The sequence below is a fragment of the Felis catus genome, chromosome B1 (genome assembly GCF_018350175.1).
Source record: "Felis catus isolate Fca126 chromosome B1, F.catus_Fca126_mat1.0, whole genome shotgun sequence".
Lineage (NCBI taxonomy): Eukaryota > Metazoa > Chordata > Mammalia > Carnivora > Felidae > Felis > Felis catus.
Window position 1 is genome coordinate 138,947,158 of NC_058371.1, and position 18,198 is coordinate 138,965,355.

Consider the following 18,198-nt stretch of genomic DNA (forward strand, 5'->3'; position numbering starts at 1 on the left):
GCACTTGACATAATTCTTCATTTGTAGAAGCTATGCTGTGGGGTGCTCGGCTTGACAGCCTGTCTCCAATGCCTACCCTTCCACTTCTTCCTAGATGCATGTACTTTCCCTTTCTTGTGCTTCCATTTTCTTACTTGAGCCATAAGTACGAAATAATAGTTCCTGTCTCACAAGGCTATTGTAGAGAATCATCGGGCGGTCCATGTCAGGAGATTAGTACAGGGCCCACCACATAGCTAAGGCTTCAGAAACTTCAGCCATAAGCTAAGATAATTGCTTGTACGTTTCCGTGTAAAGCCGAGGCCAAGCCACATCCACCTTTATATTTCAGTGACCAGCCATCACATTCAGCATAAACAAAGTAACAAGGAGATGATAAGTAGGTAGAATAACCCCTAGCTGGGACTCTCAGCTGTAATTGCAAGGTTGGAAAGGAAAGTGTAGATGAAAGCCAGCAAGCTGAAAAACACTGGTGGCAACCAAATCCTGGACCAAGAGAGGCTGATTTGCAGGTAGCCTACACCCAAGAAGACAGAGCAAGGGATGAAACAGACGAAGCCCGCAGCCTCATGTCCGGCAATGACAAATAAATGGCATCCATGCCAGACCCTCTGAGTGACCTGCTGGGGAACTGAGAGCAAACTGATTTGGAATTCATAGCTCCTTCATCAGAACATCTGGAGGTGCCATCTTGTGATACTTCAAGATCATAGCACAGTGTTTCTTTTATCAAAGGCCACAGAATCTTAGGTCTGGATGGATTAACTAGTCTCTGCATGCTGGCATCTTTAGATGCCTTCTCCCCGAAGGAATAAATCCTAGGACTCCTAATTCTGGGTGAGCATCTGGCTTACTTGATATATGGAGGATTTAGAGCTATTCAACGTTTTTTATTTATTTTTGGGACAGAGAGAGACAGAGCATGAACGGGGGAGGGGCAGAGAGAAAGGGAGACACAGAATCAGAAACAGGCTCCAGGCTCTGAGCTATCAGCCCAGAGCCTGACGCGGGGCTCAAACTCACGGACCGCGAGATCGTGACCTGGCTGAAGTCGGACACTTAACCGACTGCGCCACCCAGGCGCCCCGGATTTAGAGCTATTCAGAAACAGGAACTTCAGAGTTGAATATAATGGTGGTACAAGTGCCTGTGTCTGATTTTTTTTTTATTGAGTCTAATTAATTTAAATTTGTTTTATATTTCAATAATAAGAATTTCCCTATTTCATGCTGGAGAATAAGTGTTACCACTTCAGTCAACCAGTGAATCAGAGGACACTTATCAGCCCTTTTTCCTAAAAAGAAAGGTGAAGTAAAGAAAGGCGTTTTTATAGTTAAAAATCACAGCAAACACTAATTTGGAATTTTCGTGGATTCCGTTGAATTGGGCTCTATTTGAGACCACAAAATCCTGTGTGTGTGTGCTTATGTGTCTTATGTGTGTCTTTCAGTTCCCTTAAGCACTTTATGCCTTTATTTCCTAAAAATTCCATCAAAAGGCTGCATTAGCAGTTGGGAGAATATGGAAGGAGAATGGGTCTTAGGTTTGGAGGAGTTTACCTTCTAGTAGGTGAACCAAAGAAGCCCACACAGGACAATTAACAACCAGTGGGAAAGGGATTAATCCAGTGTTCAACCATGTTTTGTAGACCATGTGGCAATTTGCTATGTCAGTAAGAGGAGGAGATGAGAGGGAGATGGAGTAGCCAAGGAAGATTTCCTGGGAAAGTTGGGGCCTTATTCAGCCTTGGAAAATGGGTAACATTTTAGAGTCAAACATAAAGGATTTGCAGTTTAGGAAAGAATAGCAGTAAGAGAGGAGCCATAGAAGTGAGAATGAGCTGGCCATGTGACGAAAGCCATGTCCCTTGGGACAAAGGCTGGCCTGACTTTACAGAGTATATACCCTGGACTGCACAGGAAAATAGAGATGGGATGCAGTGTGGAATGAGTTTATGGAGGACCTGGAATGCTTGACCAGGGAGAAAGAGGGAACTTTAGAACGTTTTTGAGAAGAGAAGGCTTCCTAATGTCAAATTCTCCAAAATGGTCTGGAAAGTTTTAGTAACTAATGAATGTCCTGCCTCTGGAAGTATATACACATAAGGCAGATGACAACTTAAAGACAGTTTAGGGCTGATTCAGATATCAGCAGGCTGATTGAAGATATTTAATGTCTTATTAGCTGCAAGCTTATTTGGGAGGGGTCAATAAAATATATACCTATATACAAAATTTGTATCTGTATCTCTCTATTTGTGTATATCTCATTGACAGTGGCTTAAATGCACAAGAGTTTATTTTTCCTCCTGTTGTAAGAAGTCTGTAGTGAAGGAACGGTTGGTATCTGTTCAGTGGCTTGACAAAAGCCATCTGTAGTGTTTAAAGGACTCAGGTACCATTTCTCTCTTTCTTGCTGCCTCAGGGTCGCCAGATGCCTCTTGCAACTCAGCCATCAAATGCTTGCTCAAGGAAGAAAGGAGAAGGAAAGGGGAGGTACCAGCTATATCTTTTCCTTCTCATCAGGAGAAGCAAAAGCTCTCTCAGAGCCCTGGCAGGTATCTCTTGTATCTCACTGGTCAAAATTCTATCACATTTGTCACCTCTACCTCAAGATGCTTGATTTCCCAGTCCCCCTTTCCTCCTGTCTGCACATTGCCACTGCAGGTAGGATCTGCATTCAGTCTCCAAGGAAGAAGGAGCAACGAAGACTGCGAAGTAACTAACAGAGTCTTGCATAAGGACCCTTCCAACGTGAACAGTCTATATATCTTATAACCCATTTATGAGTCATTTCCTATTCTGCTTGTAAACTTGTTTAGTTTTTCTCCAGTCCCAAGCCAAAAACACACATCAAAACTTTTTTCCTTATCTATTTCACAGACTATCATCCTATCACTTTCCTTTCCTTGGTCTTTGAACTTCTTTAAAAAGTTGTCTACACCTAACATTTCACTTTCTCGCTACCTCTATCACATCGCTTCATCTGATTCCAAACCATTGGCAATTTGATCGTTGTACTCACACTGTTCTTGTGTTTGGCACTACACTTCTAATCGCTAAACCAACAGCTCCCCACCACCAAGTCTTCATCCTTATTTATCTTGAAGGGTTTGACACTATTTACCACCTTTTTTTGGAAACTCTCTTCCTTTTTATCTTATGTATGTGACGCTATTCTGGTTCCTTCTTATCTTTTTGATTATTCCTATCTTTGGTTCATTCGCTCAACAAATACTTAGTGTCTGCTGTATTCTTGACACTTGACTTGGTGTTGAGAATGCAAAAATTAAATAAAATGGCCCCCATCTTCTGAAAACTTAGCTGGGGGGATAGGAATACTGTCACTTAAGAAACCTTAAGATAATTTTGATAGGTTGCAAAAGGCAGAGGTGCTAGGAGGAGGAGATGATGCTTGAACTGAGATTTGAAAGTTAAGTTGGTGGTTTTCCAGGGTTATTTCAGCTAGGATATTCCAGGCAAAGGAAGTTTCAAGAGCACAGAAATGGGAGAAGCCTTTCCTCTGAGATCCTCATTCAACATCATACCAATCATTTTCTCCAATTATTCTTCAGCTAACTCACTGTAGCCATGCATTTTTACTTAATTACTAGGAACTCCAAAAATGACTTTCCTAATCTAAACTTCTCTATGAAATTTCAGACTCCCATTTTTTATAGACTGTGGCTATGCTGTTGGCATCACAAATTCTGTGCATCTGAGATGAAACTGATATCCCCCCACCCCCATCTTATTCTGGGTTTCCATTCTTCTATGAAGGTGCCATTATTGTTTCAGCCATCCAGGTTTCCCATCTCACCTCTCTCTGACCACTGTGTCTAATCCACTGCTAAGTCACATAGAGATTATTTCTTTGATCACTCTTCCATCTGTCCTCCTTATTTTTATCGCAAGCTCTTTCATTAAGTTACTCATTTATTCTAATCTAGACTGGTTTGATAGTCTCCCAAATGGCTCCCAGTTCCTCTTCATTCCACCTGTATTTGATGTTTTTTTGTTTGTTTGCCTTTGTTTTTGCTATATAACAGGTTAGCACAAACTTAGGGACTTAAAACAACACCCATTTATTATCTCACAGTTCTGTGAGTCAGAAGTCCAGGTGGGATCACCTGACTTCTCTGCTCAGGGCCTCACATTCAAGATGTTGGGTAGGTGGTGTTCCTATTTGAACGCTCTAAGAAAGAATTCTCTTCCAAGCTCATTCACATGTTAGCAGAATTCAGTTTGTTACAGTTTCAGAACTGAGGTCTCATCATCTTGCTGGTTATTACCAGGGCTTGTTACCAGCTTTCAGAGGCCACCTGCCATTTCTGCCATGTGGTCCCCTCTATCTTCAAGCCACCAGTGGATAGGATCTTACATAGTACATATAGTACTTCTAATCACTTTCTCCAGAAAGATATCCCATCCTTTTAAGGGACCTGCCTGAGCTCAGGCCCACTGGGGATAACCTCCCTTCCTCAAACTCAATTTTGCCACATCACATAAGCTAATTACCAGAGTGATAGTCCATCATGTCCATAGTTTCCTCGTGCAGAAGATGGAGGCAATTATGCAAATGACTAAGAGTCATTTTAGACTCCTGCCTACCATAGCAATCATGTAAATACTGCCACTAGATTTATCTTCCTAAAACTTAGTTCAGTGGTATTTTAAGCTTTCTGAAAAAGCAATAAGTAGTTACTCATTACCAATTAGATTTAAACAAGACAAAATCTCCGTTTAGTATTCGTAGCCTTCCATAATCTGTCCTCAACCTAGTTTTCTTGTGTATCTCTACTCTTTCCCAATACTAGATGGTCCTTTATTACCTTCCCCACTTGTTATTTTCCTATGCCTGGTTCGTGCTCCTCAAGACCCATCTGAAAATGCCACCTTCTTTTATGAAGTGAGTCCTGATCAGTCCAATGTCTTGTGAACTGCATTTAGTACTTCTCATAGCACTTGAGAGACTCTGTCATGTGCTACTATTGTTTACTTTATAAAGAAATGGCTGCTTCTCTAGTAAAACCCAGCTCCTTCAGGGTTGGCAGTAATGGGAGAACATCCACCTGGGAAGAAGGGCTGGACTCTTATCTAACTCTTCATCCTCGGAGATTTTCCATCTGTCTGAGCCTTCTGTGGCTGATTCCATTTTCTCCTACCGCACTTCACTAAAGGATTCTGCTACTCTTTTCTCACTTATTTTGGCTAAGTTTTTGCACACAGCTCATCCTTACTTTTTGATTTTTGTCACATAGCTGAGGCAAGCCTAGAGCTTGCAAACAGCAATTGAATAAAGGTTCATGGAAATCAACATGAGGAAGTCAACACACAACCCCACAGTCTGGCTTACACTACATTTTTGCTCTTGGTTTTCTGCTTTTTGGGTCTTTTTCTTCCTGGCTCCTGTCCTATCATTATTTTGCTAACAGTTTTTTAACTGAACCTCCTCTATGGACCAGAAATTCTTTCAGGTGCTGGAGATAAAGCTGGGAACAAAGTGAATGCTTGTGTTGTTTGCTTGTTTGTTTGTTTGTTTGTTTTTTCAAGAAAATCTAGAGTTAGTACAGTAAGACCCAGAGAGGGAGAGGCAGGTGTTTTCTCTGTCATTTGTTCATAAATATTCATTGAGTGTACATCATAAGTCATTCACTATTCTAGAAGCTGGAGATATAGCCATCCAAAAGACTTTGAAATCCCTACCCTGTGGAGTTTCTATTCCAAGAGGAATGGACGATAAACCCAAACCAAAAACTATATAAGAATTTCACAGAATTACCATGAAGATAATAAAACAAAGTGGTAGGATCAAGAATGGTGTGGATATGGGGAAGGGAATGTTGGCAGAGGTGGTGTTCCAGGATGGTGAGGTGGTCAAGAGAGGCCTTTCTGAGGATCCAACATTTGAACTGAGACCTGAGTGATAGCAAAGTCAGCCTTAAGATGGACTGGAAGAAAAATGTTCCAGATCCTAGGGAAAAAATGAAACGGAGAGCCTGCTGAGCCCTGTCCTGTGATTGAGGATCTCCCACTTTCTTAATTGAAAATAATTAGACACTCAAAGGGTTTTACTCAAAGCCTTGGCCCTGTTCTCTATCCTAAATAAGAAAATCAGACCGGAATCTAGGGCATAGACTTGGGGTTAGGAAGAGGTGGAAGCAACACATTGATCTTATTTCTTATTGGATGCAAGAACCTGGGAAACAGGGACAATCATTCATCTACCCCCATTGCCTTCCCCTAATATCCTTATACCTCATTATATGCTTAACAAATAATTGTGGGACCGAATCCAATTGAATAGCGAATGATAAGATGGAGGGGTGTTATATCAAATATCTCCCACCAAGAAGATTTGCAGTCCTATATAAATATACAGACTAAAAAATATGTTTATCTTCCTATAATATGAAATGATTTGACTTTAGTCTTCACTTCCTTCCATTTTTTCTGTATTCTTTTAACTGTTTCTCAACTTTTCAAGACATTTTTTTAAAACTTTAATGATATTAAAATTAAAGATGACTAAACAAATATAATAAGGAATAGGAATTAGCTCCTTGAGGGCAGAAACTGTATTTTATGTATTTTCATATTAGCTGTAATCATAACAAATAAATAAACAAAACCAAAATTGGTATCTGGGGTATATCTTCTCAGCCTTCCTTTTTCTTATGCCTAGAGCGTAGAATATTTGCCTATGTTAATTATATCTCTATAATCATGCAGTATTTTGACCTTTCCTGTTTAATTGAAAGGGAATTCTATTGTAAGCGACTGGATTTCTTTTTTATGCTATTTTATATTCTGCCTCCTAATTAACATATCAGAACAACACACACACACACACACACACACACACACACTAAGATTATATAACTAAATGACATGCCTAGTCATATATCCCCTTGTGTTACTCAATGCCACCTATACTGAAAATTTGTACTGATAATGGTGCTGTGAGAATTGACAACTACACCTACCCTGCCCCCATCCCAACCCACCAAAATGAAAAGGATTTTTAGGGATTGTACTTATAACAACTGCTATTCTTCTCCTGGTAGAATGTTTTGTGTCTTGCTTACATGACAGCATGAGAAATTTTGCAAGCCCACCTTGCAGGCTGTTCTTCCGCTGACTGTTAATTTAGCCCTTGTGATTTGATGGCTGCAGTGTCTCCCCAGCTGATGTTCAGATGTTCCCCCCATGTTGTCAGATTCTTGTCTTTTGGGAAAAAATTATTACTTTAAAAAAGTCTTTTCTTCTTACAATTCATCTCTCCTTTCTGTCCCGCTGTTTTGGCGATCCCTTCCTGAGTTGGGTTTCTAAAAGCCTAACACTGAAATTATTCTGTGACGAAGCAATTGTGCCACACATAATTCCATTCCTATTTCCATAGCATTTTTCCAGGTAATCATGTCTCCCAACTCCATTAAATGCAATGTTGAAGTACATGTGGTTCCCTGTTTTCCTCTCTCTGCCTTTTGCTGTCAAGGTCAAACCCCTCTCTACCTTCTCCCGCTTTCCTATTCTACTTCCTTTTGTTCCTCTTCCTTCCCACCAACGCTTCCCCTAAATACAGCCCAGGAGATGGCTGGCAATGGGACTGTGGACTGAAGAGGTTACTGACCTCAGTAACCTGGAACTGAAAAGCACAAGAGGGAGGTGATCTCATTTGTTACCTCAGCAACCCGGGGACCCAATCATTGCCATGGTTGCAAGCATCTGCCTTTTCACCCTGAAGGTTTCCAGGTGTAGCTGCTCAGACGACCCATGTAAAACCTTAACAAGATCAATTCAAGTTGTTTAGGCATGGTGACGACTGCTTTAAAAATATGGACAGATGGGGGTGTAGAAATGATAAATATCACCACTGGGAACTAATTTCATTCTTTACTTTTGCTTCAGGATTTCCAGGTGTTTTTCTGTCGTTTCTTCCTTGAGGGAAGTCATTTTAAACTGCCCCTGGATATCTGCCCACAGAAAAGCAAACAGCTTGCTTTGACCACAAATGATCACCACCAACTCCTCCACCCTGTTTTTCAATTTTTGAACTCTAGGGTAAATACTTGCCTTATAAAATTAAGAGCTAGATAACTCTGGCAAGGAGCCATGTCCTGCGAACCAAATCTTTTACTGGCAATGAAGAGTGATTGCATCAATGCTATGTAAATATTTCAAGTATCTGTGTTGTCAATCCTAGTAACTACTGCTGAGCTGTGAACAGAGCAGGAGTATCTGGACGGTGCTAGGTGACCCGAGTAGAATTTGGCTGAGCAGGAATTCAGATTGAATGGAAGCTGACAGACCCTAAGCTCTGTGAGACCAAGGGTGACTGCTTTTCCAGTTTTGTAATCCCCACATTTACGCTAAGTATGCGACACATTTTCAGCGAAGTACATATTTTGGAGGAAATGCACATAATTAAAAAGGGATTTGTGATTACCTTTGCAGCTAGGTCAGTATATATCTTTGAATTCTTAAATATTTTTTTTTCAACGTTTATTTATTTTGGGGACAGAGAGAGACAGAGCATGAACGCGGGAGGGGCAGAGAGAGAGGGAGACACAGAATCGGAAACAGGCTCCAGGCTCTGAGCCATCAGTCCAGAGCCTGACGCGGGGCTCGAACTCCAGGACGGCGAGATCGTGACCTGGCTGAAGTCGGACGCTTAACCGACTGCGCCACCCAGGCGCCCCATATATCTTTGAATTCTAAGGAACTGACGAGGAACAGCCTCAAGAATCTGTTGCTGTCCTGTGGTCGTTCTTCTTGCTTCAAACGACTGGTGCAAATTTCCTCCTAATATGACACACAACTAAAACCCAATGTTTATTCTCTTCAGATCAATAAATTCCAGATTTTAATGTTTTCATAAAGCCTTCCTAAATGACTCAAGACCATTATTACTTGATACATAAACATATGAGAAGTGAACTGACCACATAAAGTGGGCATTTGTGTACATTTGCATCTCTATGTCAAACACAGCTTCTTACGGCTGGGATAACTCTTTGCCTACAGTAGGTATTCATTAAATATCCTTTAGAAGAGCGGCTGAAAGAACACATAGAATCAGTGACATCCTAATGCTGTCACCTAGGATGGCAAAAAGATGCAAAGAGAGGCTTCCTTTTTTTTTTTTTTTTTTTTTTAAACCCGGGCATAGTCTATCATTATATCTCTGCAGCCTCATCAGAGTTGTACAGAAGAACTTCAAGTTGATAGAAATTTGTTTCCTTTTTGGGGTGCCTGGGTGGCTCAGTCGGTTAATGGTCCAACTTCGGCTCAGGTCATGATCTTGTGGTTCGTGAGTCGGAGCCCCACGTCGGGCTCTGTGCTGGCAGCTCAGAGCCTGGAGCCTGCTTCGGATTCTGTGTCTCCTTCTCTCTCTGCCCCTCCTCTGCTCATGCTCTGTTTTTCTCTCTCAAAAGTAAATAAACATTCAAAAGATAAAAAACGAAGAAATTTGTTTCTGTTTTAGATAGTGGAAACATGGTACTAATTATCTTTCAGTGGTGTAATTGGGAGGGGAAAAACGTTCAATATTTTTCTCTGTGCGTTCAGACCTTATACATAACGTGTGGTTGCCTTCTCCAGAGCTTTGAAATGATGCATGCCATAAAATACAGGCAAGTGATTATATAGCAAACCTCATGGCCTAAGTTCCCAGTTCCCGCTTTCCTCTTGAGTCACGTGTAATAGACTGGCTATGTGAAATTACAGAAAATCAGATTAAGTCCTAATGAAGAGCAATGGCAACCAGGAATTTGCTGGTGGTTTCAAATTGTTCCCTTTCCCCACTTCAGGTTGGAAGAGATCTTGAGTGTTGTTGAACTTGGAAATGCTGTGGAAAATGTCATCCTGCTAGGTGAAAGAGATCCCACCTGGTGGCAGTTTGGATTGTATTCTCAGCACATTTCAGGAGACAATACACTTGCTAACAATACTTGGGCACAAAGAATGTAGTTATAAAATGCTCAGGCAGGACCCCCTCGGTCCTGATGTCAGGTGGTTTTGGGCACCAAGATGACTCTTTCGTTTTTATTTCTGTCCTTATGACAAAGTAAAACCTCAGTGCACTGGTTGATGTAGTAGGACAGGAGGCTTCTCTCTGGGGATGGAGAGTACAGGGGTAAACGCCCCCCCCCCCCAGTAGTCGGCTTTGTGAGCTCTGAGAAGAGAACAGACTCTTCATCAGCGAGTTAAAGAGCTCCTTTCTTTGGACTCTTGAAATTCAGCCAGCTTTCAAGATCCCCCTAATAAAAGGTAGATATTCCTGGGAAGGAATATCTAACACCTTGAGCATTATCAACTGGTTTCAGTTAACAATTTGAGGGAGACTTTGGAGAATTGCTCAAAGTTGGTAGAGAAAGAAAGAGAAAATGGAACCAGTACCTGGGATGAAGTATTGCCTCCCTGACTCTGTCATCCAGGATCAGCCCTGCTTTAGTCTCCAGAACAAGTGGACTTCTGTCTTACCTCAGTGGCCTTGGGGAAGTCATTCAACCAAGCTAGTTTCTAGTTTAACTGTTAATTGGAGAGAGTGATTATTCTTTATCTCATGAAGGGTGTTTGGAGAATTTATGGTCTATAAAACATTTGCCATTTTCAGTGTGAGGAAGTTCATAAGTACAAAGTGTTATTATTAGTTTTATTATAGGATTGGAAAGGAGAGCCAAGTAGCACCTCAGAGTAATATTCTGTGGAAATATTTCTCTTGACTTCTGCAGACAGGAGGCCTTTTGTATCTATTTTCCATGTCATGGTAGAAGTCCTGCTAAATACTGAGTGCAGATTAGGTCCTGATCTAGAGGAGATGTTGTTGGCATTTATTACCTAACACAGGTGTTTTATGGTGTTTCTTATCAGGGAGTAATAATGGCCAAATGCATTACTGAGCCCTGCTCAAAGTCAGTCTTGATAGGAGTTTTTAAAAATCCTGTGAAAAAAGTGGGAAGGCCTTCTCTTCCACACCCACAGTCATACAATTATCCTAGTGCACAATGGCAGGCCTCACTCATATTCCTGCCAGTTTAGAACAATCGCTTGCTTACATTCTCTAGCTCTTTCCACACACAGAAATAGGACAACAATATCCAAGGATGGCCTGGGGTCTTCGAGCTCCAGGAATCTATAGTGAGTGTTCAGAGCCTAACATCGTTAACATTTGAACTCTTCAGTCCAGAATTTCAGGGCCTCTTTCAACAGCATCATTTCTATTTACATTTTTCCATAAACTCAACACGCCTAACCATTTTGTAGCAAATGGCCTGCCTTTGTGTAAACTCTATGACTGTAAGGACAGTTATGGCTTCAGAACCATGAAAAGCATCTGGTTCACAGTAGCTGTTCAGTAAAGAGTTATTGAATGCATGAATAAATGATTTAAATCCTGAAATACTTTTCCTCATTCTCTCTCGTAATCTGTGTTCCTTGAATTGTCAGAATCTGGCTCAAAACCTAATTCCTTCAGGCAACCTTTTAACTCAGTGTGATACATCTTTGGACATGCACTGTATGTATAATACTATGACTTCCTTGATCGAGCCCACTGATTATATATGCCATTCTACTTATTTATTTTTCACTTTTTTATTTATTAAACATGTTTATTTATTTATTTTGAGAGAGGGAATGAGAGCACACCCACTTGTGCGCAAGCAGGGGAGGGGCAGAGAGGGAGAGGGAGAGGGAGAATCCCAAGCAGGCTCCACACTGTCAGCGCAGAGCCTGACAAACGATGAGATCATGATCTGAGCCAAAGCCAAGAGTCAGATGCTTAACCGACTGGGCCACCCAGGCACCCCAGTTTGTCCTCCTATTTCGACTCCATACTTAAGTTTGAATTTAATTCCCCCAAGCTGCTGTTTTATAAACGCGAGTGTTTTATTTATATGTAAGGAATTCCTTATATGTAAGAGAACGGGCCTCAGTGTCAGAAGCCAGCCTTGTTCTTTTGCCTATCCAATTGGGATTTTGAGGTAATTTGCTGAACCTCCCTAAGCCTTAGTTCCTCTATATATTACACATACACACATTTGTACGTAATATTACTAAAATACTTGGAGGATTAAATTAATAAAACCATTCTCTCAAATCTCTAACGTTCCTTGGGAGTGGAAGTGGGTTGCTAAGCGATTTCTGCAAAGATTTGTGCCTAGAGGGGATAGTATTATCGGGGAGAAACAAGGTTAGGAGAGGATCTTTGCAAAATTTATCTTGTGGTCCTGAATGAAAACTTTAAAGAATGCCTTAATGTTTTCTTTTTGTTTTAATTCTTGTTTTGTGGACTCTTTTACAAAACCTGGTGTCCTTAGCATAGAGTTTTCGAGGCATATATATGGCATAGCACGTATTCAGTACTTCATTCTTTTTCATTGCCAGGCAAGATCCCTTACATGGATATACCACATTTTGTGTATTCCTTCACTTGCTGATGGACATTTGGGTTGTTTTTATATTTTCATTATTACAAAATAGAACTGCTGTGAACATTTGTGTACCAGTCTTACCTTGCATTTTATGATTTCCATTTATAGGAAGTACCTAGACAGGCATGTCCATGGAGACAGAAAGCAGATTAAGGGTTGTCAGGGCTTGGGAAGAGTGATGGCTTAATGGGTATGGGATTCTGTTTGGGGCGACACAAAGATTCTGCAAGTAGCTAGCGGTGATGATTGCACAGTGGTGTGTAACTTTAGATTGGTTTAAGCGGTAAATTTTATGTTATGTGTACTTCACCATACATAACCACAGCCTAGTGTAGTGCAAAGTTAACGTAGTTTGACTTGTTATTGACTGGATAACTTATGCCAACAATAATTGGAAGGATCCTGTAAATCTGTGTACCACTAATATTCCCTTTCACCATGCAATCTGCTGCAGGGAAGAGATACTTTAATTAGGGTGACCAACTTGTGTTGGTTGGCTCAAGTCTATCCTGACTTTAGGGCTGAAATGTCCATGTCCCACACAATCTCTCTGTCCTGAGCAAACCAGGGTGGTTGGCCACCGGATTAGAGTTCTCTAGAGAAATACAACCAATAGGACGCACACGCACACACACATACAGATAGATATCGTCTGTAGATCTATCAAGAGATTGATCTATCGAGAGATTTCTCTTAAGCATCATACCTGGTTCAGTGTAGGACTCAGTTAGCGTTTAGTATATGGTGGCTACAGAGGCGGTAACAGGGTCTAAGAAATTACCACGCACTGAGCACTTTCACAGGCTAAGTATCGCGCTAGTCACTTTAATCCCCATAACCACCTGATTATGTTGTGATTGTTAGTGCCCCCACTTAATCAGTGAGATAACCAGACTTGGGGAGGTGGTTAACTGAGATTCCAAGGTCAAAAAACTAGTAAATGGAAGAAGTAGGGTTTGAACCCAGCCACTATGTTCCTAATCCTTCTAGCGCATTGGCTATATGGAAAAATGAGTAGAGGTTAAAGTCTCTAGATGAAGCTCATTTTGAATAATTATCGAACCTGTTATTCCCTAACGGGAAGGCCTTGGTCAAATTATTTAAGTTTGCTAGGTTTCTATTTCCCTATATAATGACTGAGTAACACTCATTATAGTCAATCCTCATCATTTGCAGATTCTGTATGTGCAAATTCACCTGCTTGCTAATATTTATTTGTATCCTTAAAATCATTTTTTGGCACCTGTGCAGTCATTCATGGACGTGTGCAGAGTGGTGACAAATGTGATTTGTCCAGTGTGCACATTTCCAGCTGAAGTGGGACAAGGAGACACTCTGCCTTCTCATTTCATCTTTCATACTGAAAACAGGTGTCCTTTTCAGTCTGTTTGATGCCACATTCTTTTCACATTTTTATGCTTCTTTGTTGGTGATTTTGCCTCTACTATGGCCCCCAAGCATAGTGCTCAAGTGCTGTCTAGTGTTCTTCAGCATAAGAAGGCTTGAGGTGACTTATGGAGGAAATACATGAGTTATATAAACTTTATCAGGCATGAGTTATGCTTGATTGTTGGCCATGAGTTCAGTGTTAATAAATCAACAATTTATAGAAGATAAGGTGTCTTTAAATAGAAATATACATAAAACACGGCTATGTATCGATTGGTTAATGAAAATAACTGAACAGAAGCTTGCAGGAACATAACCTTCTGTTTCTTTCCCCAGGAGCACTGGTTTTCTATCCTCCAATACAGTGTTTGTGGTGACTTTACAGAAGGTGACTATTGTATAACAAAGAATTGACTCTATTTCTTAAGATTATTTATAGATTAAATAAGATAATCTAATGTGCTTGACACAAAGTAGAAACTCAGCAAATTGTAATTAGATTTCTCGCTCTTTCAAGCTACTGTATCACTTCGTTTTATTTTTTTTAAGTTTATTTATTTATTTTGAGAGAGAGAGAGAGAGAGAGTAAGAGCAGGGAAGGGACAGAGAGAGAGGGCAAGAGAGGATAACAAGCAGGCTCTGCACTGTTAGCACGGAGCCTGATTCTGGGGTTTAAACCCACGAACCGTGAGATCACGACCTGAGCCAAAATTAAGCGTCTGATGCTTAACCGACTGAGCCACTCAGGCGCCCCTCGCTTCATTCTATTTTAAAGATCATTTAGTGCAAATCTTACTAGGTTGTTCCTATACGTCATTTCTAAAAGGTACCTTTGAAAGTACATGGTATAAATGAATACATAAAATAGGTGAAGGCTATTAAGAAGCACAAACTTCCAGTTATGATGTAACTAAGACATGGGGATGAAAAGTACAGCAAAGGGAACGCAGTCAATGATATTGTAATAACTTTGTATGGTGTCTACCTACACTTACTGTGGTGAGCATTACCTAATGTATGTAATTGTCAGATCACTATGCTGCACACCTGAAACTAATATAATATTTACATCAACTATACCTCAATAAAAAACAAAAATTGAAAGGAAAAATACATGCTATAAACTATATCTCAAAGAAAGAGAAGAAAACATTTTTTAGAATGCTATAGTTGGAGGCTATTTGGCAAAAACTGTTGCCTCTTGGACCTACTGTAAATCCTCATGTGTAGATAAATAGTACCTCATTTTCTTCTTGGTCATCCCCGTGGATCATGAACAGCGTTTAGTACAAAAAGGATGTTTAATGAAGTGAATGAGTGAATGAATGAATGACTGCTACCCAGGTTCTCAGAGGGGTGTGTGCGTGTGTATTTAGATAAAGCACATTGCTCTTTTTATTCAAGGTACATAGCTAGTGAGTGGAGGGGCAGGTTAGGAAAATACTGTTCTTTCGGATCCAAAGTTATTTACATTTTATCCTCAATCTTTAGCCTCTAACATTAAATGTGGGATCCTTGAGACCTAGTGTGTTCTGACAAGGAGATCTGCTTTATGAAAGGTGGTGAGTCTGTCCGTAAGTCGATGTCCTTAAGAATAAATAAGGGGTCATTCTCAAATGTGTTTTTCTTCCTCCAACACTTACTTCTTTTTGGTGTAATGAAGGATATCTCCACGAATTGTAAAACAAACCGTTGGCTCTAATGCAGCCTATGTTAACATTAAGGATCTTACTGATGAATTTAAGATAAGTAACACGGAAGCCTAAGAACTACTCTTGACCCCAGTGCCTGGAAAGCTGTGAGTGTTCTGACATGTCTTATCAGTTACCACCGGTTTGAGGAAAACTTACTGATTTCTTGGTTTTCTGTAGTTCTTAGAACGACTTAGGTCATTTACATTAAGAAATTATTCTCTATCACGTGGGCTTTCTTAACTGAAAATGTCTCATCATTTTACAATCTTTTCTTCCTCTTTTATCCTCTGTCTCTAATTATTTCCAAGTTCTTCCAGTTCTGTTAAAGGTCTCATCCATTTAAAAATAGTCTCATTGACGTCGCTCTAATTCACATTTCTTTGGAGAACGATGTTAATGCAGCTCAGGAAACTCAGGAAACAGTTTCCCAACCTTTCCAATTCTTGATTTTCCTTCTCTTCCATCCAGTTTTGTATAGACCTAATCCACAGTCTTTCTGCAGTATGAATTGATTCTGCCTTTCCTCTGATAAAAAGACATTTAGTGGTTCCTTGTCATCCATTTGATGAAGGATGAAAGGTCCAGGTAACTCAGGGTATAACCTTTAGGGGAGTCTCCTGAACACGTTTCTACGAGCTGGCCATAAAGCTTACGCTCTATCCCTTCTTTGCGCATGGCTCTATCCCAGGATCCAGCAGGGCCTGGGGCATAAGGAAACACTCATGCACTGTTTTTGATTGAACAAATCAATTAAAAAACAGATTTTTAAATTCTATTTGACTTGGGTTTAACTTCTAAATGAAATATGTAGTTCTAGGACACTTCGTGTCAAGGTACTGGAGTCACATATGGAGGTACTTTAAAGGAGACAGGAAGGTAGGAATTTAGATCCAGCTCTGCTTCCCGGACAACCTACAACACAGTCAAGTTTCCTGAACTTTTTGCCTTCATAAATTAAGTTGTCCCGAAATAGCAATGGTGCATGGATGACTGAGTCCATGAATATATCTAGTTTTTTGTTTGATTGCTTTTAGTTGTTGTTTTTATTTATATTCCAGTATGGCTGAAGTGGGGAAAGGCTGAAACAATGGGAGTATGACTATTTGGTTTCCTCCTATTTCTTCCAGGCCCAGTCCCAGTGAGTCTCCAGTTTTCTCTCCTAACACCATTCAGTGGACACAAAAGGTGAGTGGAAGTCTCTCCACTAAGTATTTCGTAAACTCAGCTTTTTCTGCCTCATCTCCATTGCATCTCTAGTGATTCTGCTATTCTGCCCTGTATGTGGGTGCTCTAAGACTTTTATTTCTAAGCCAACTTTTACTATTAGGGGAAGGAGTAGTGGGTGCCTGTCTCACCAGGTGCAGTATCATTTCACGTTATGAAGGCGGAATAGATCAGGTTTTCCATATTTGCTTCTACTGGGAAAAGTCTTTCAATCCTCATCAGTTGACTTCTCTACCAGTTGAATCTTGTGAATCCTTCCTTGGGTTTGACAAAGGCTGGGCTCAGCTGTGACTTTTTAAATCAGCTCTCTCGAGATGTCCATGCTGCCCTTTTCTACTTCTTTCTGACCCTTTTGTCCCTGCCCCTCTTCCTTTCCTCCTGTCCTCTCTGCGTGTTTGTGTTCTTGCCCAACATCTGCCCTTGGCCCACAGGGCAAGTTCCGCTCTGGGTATTGTCTATTTTTTTTCTTTCTTTCTTTCTTTTCTTTTTTTTTTTTTTTTTTGCAACATCTCCCTCAGGGCAATAAACACAAATTTGCATTTCAATAGCAACTCCTGGTTATGTTTAAGAAGTACCACCCATAAATAATTAATATCTTAACACAAGAAACTCTGTGGTTCCCCTTTCTGATCAGTCTTTCCTCTGCATTCAGAAGTGGCGCTACATCTCTCACACATTGCTTGGCATGAGTGCAAGTGAAACTTGAAATAGCCGTGTTTGACTGTGCTTTTCACACACCTTGACCTTGTGATGAAGGTTCTTTAGCTCCTGGTTGAAACTGCTCTCTCTCACCTTTTTCCTCAGAGACCACACCTTGTTCCACATGAACCACCTGGTGCTTAACTTACACAGGGAAGCAATGCTGACTCCCTTCTCTCACTTCACATCTGCAGACAATCCCTGGAAACCATCAAAAGGAAAGATAATTGAAGATTCTCCAACTTCCTTCTGTAGGAATGTTTACATCTCCTTTTTTTCATTCTCCCCTTAACTTCATGCCCACACCTCTAGATACGTAAAGGTAGACTGAGAGGGACAAAATCTGTGTAAACATACCTGTGGCTTTTCATTTTTTTCAAGGAAGTGAAATAAAACTTACTTGTGTACATCATTTGTAAATTCCACAGTATTCCCATTTGAAATTTATAATAGCCCTTTGGGGTAGGAAGGGACATTAAATTATAATATTATGTCTCTCTATATTTCCTGAAGGAAGAAACTGAGGTTTAGAGAGGTAAGGTAATTCATTGCCAATTTGCCAAAAACCAAAAAATTAAAAAGCACACATAACACATATGATTTTGTAATTTCTATCTTTTCATAGCTCAGGATCAAACTCATTATTTATTCATCCGGCTCACATTTCTTGAATTCCTACTAAGAGTGAGGCTTGGTGTTGGGGTTGGTTGGGGTGTGCTTATGTTAGATCGTGTGGCTTAAAGTTGTTCTGCACAT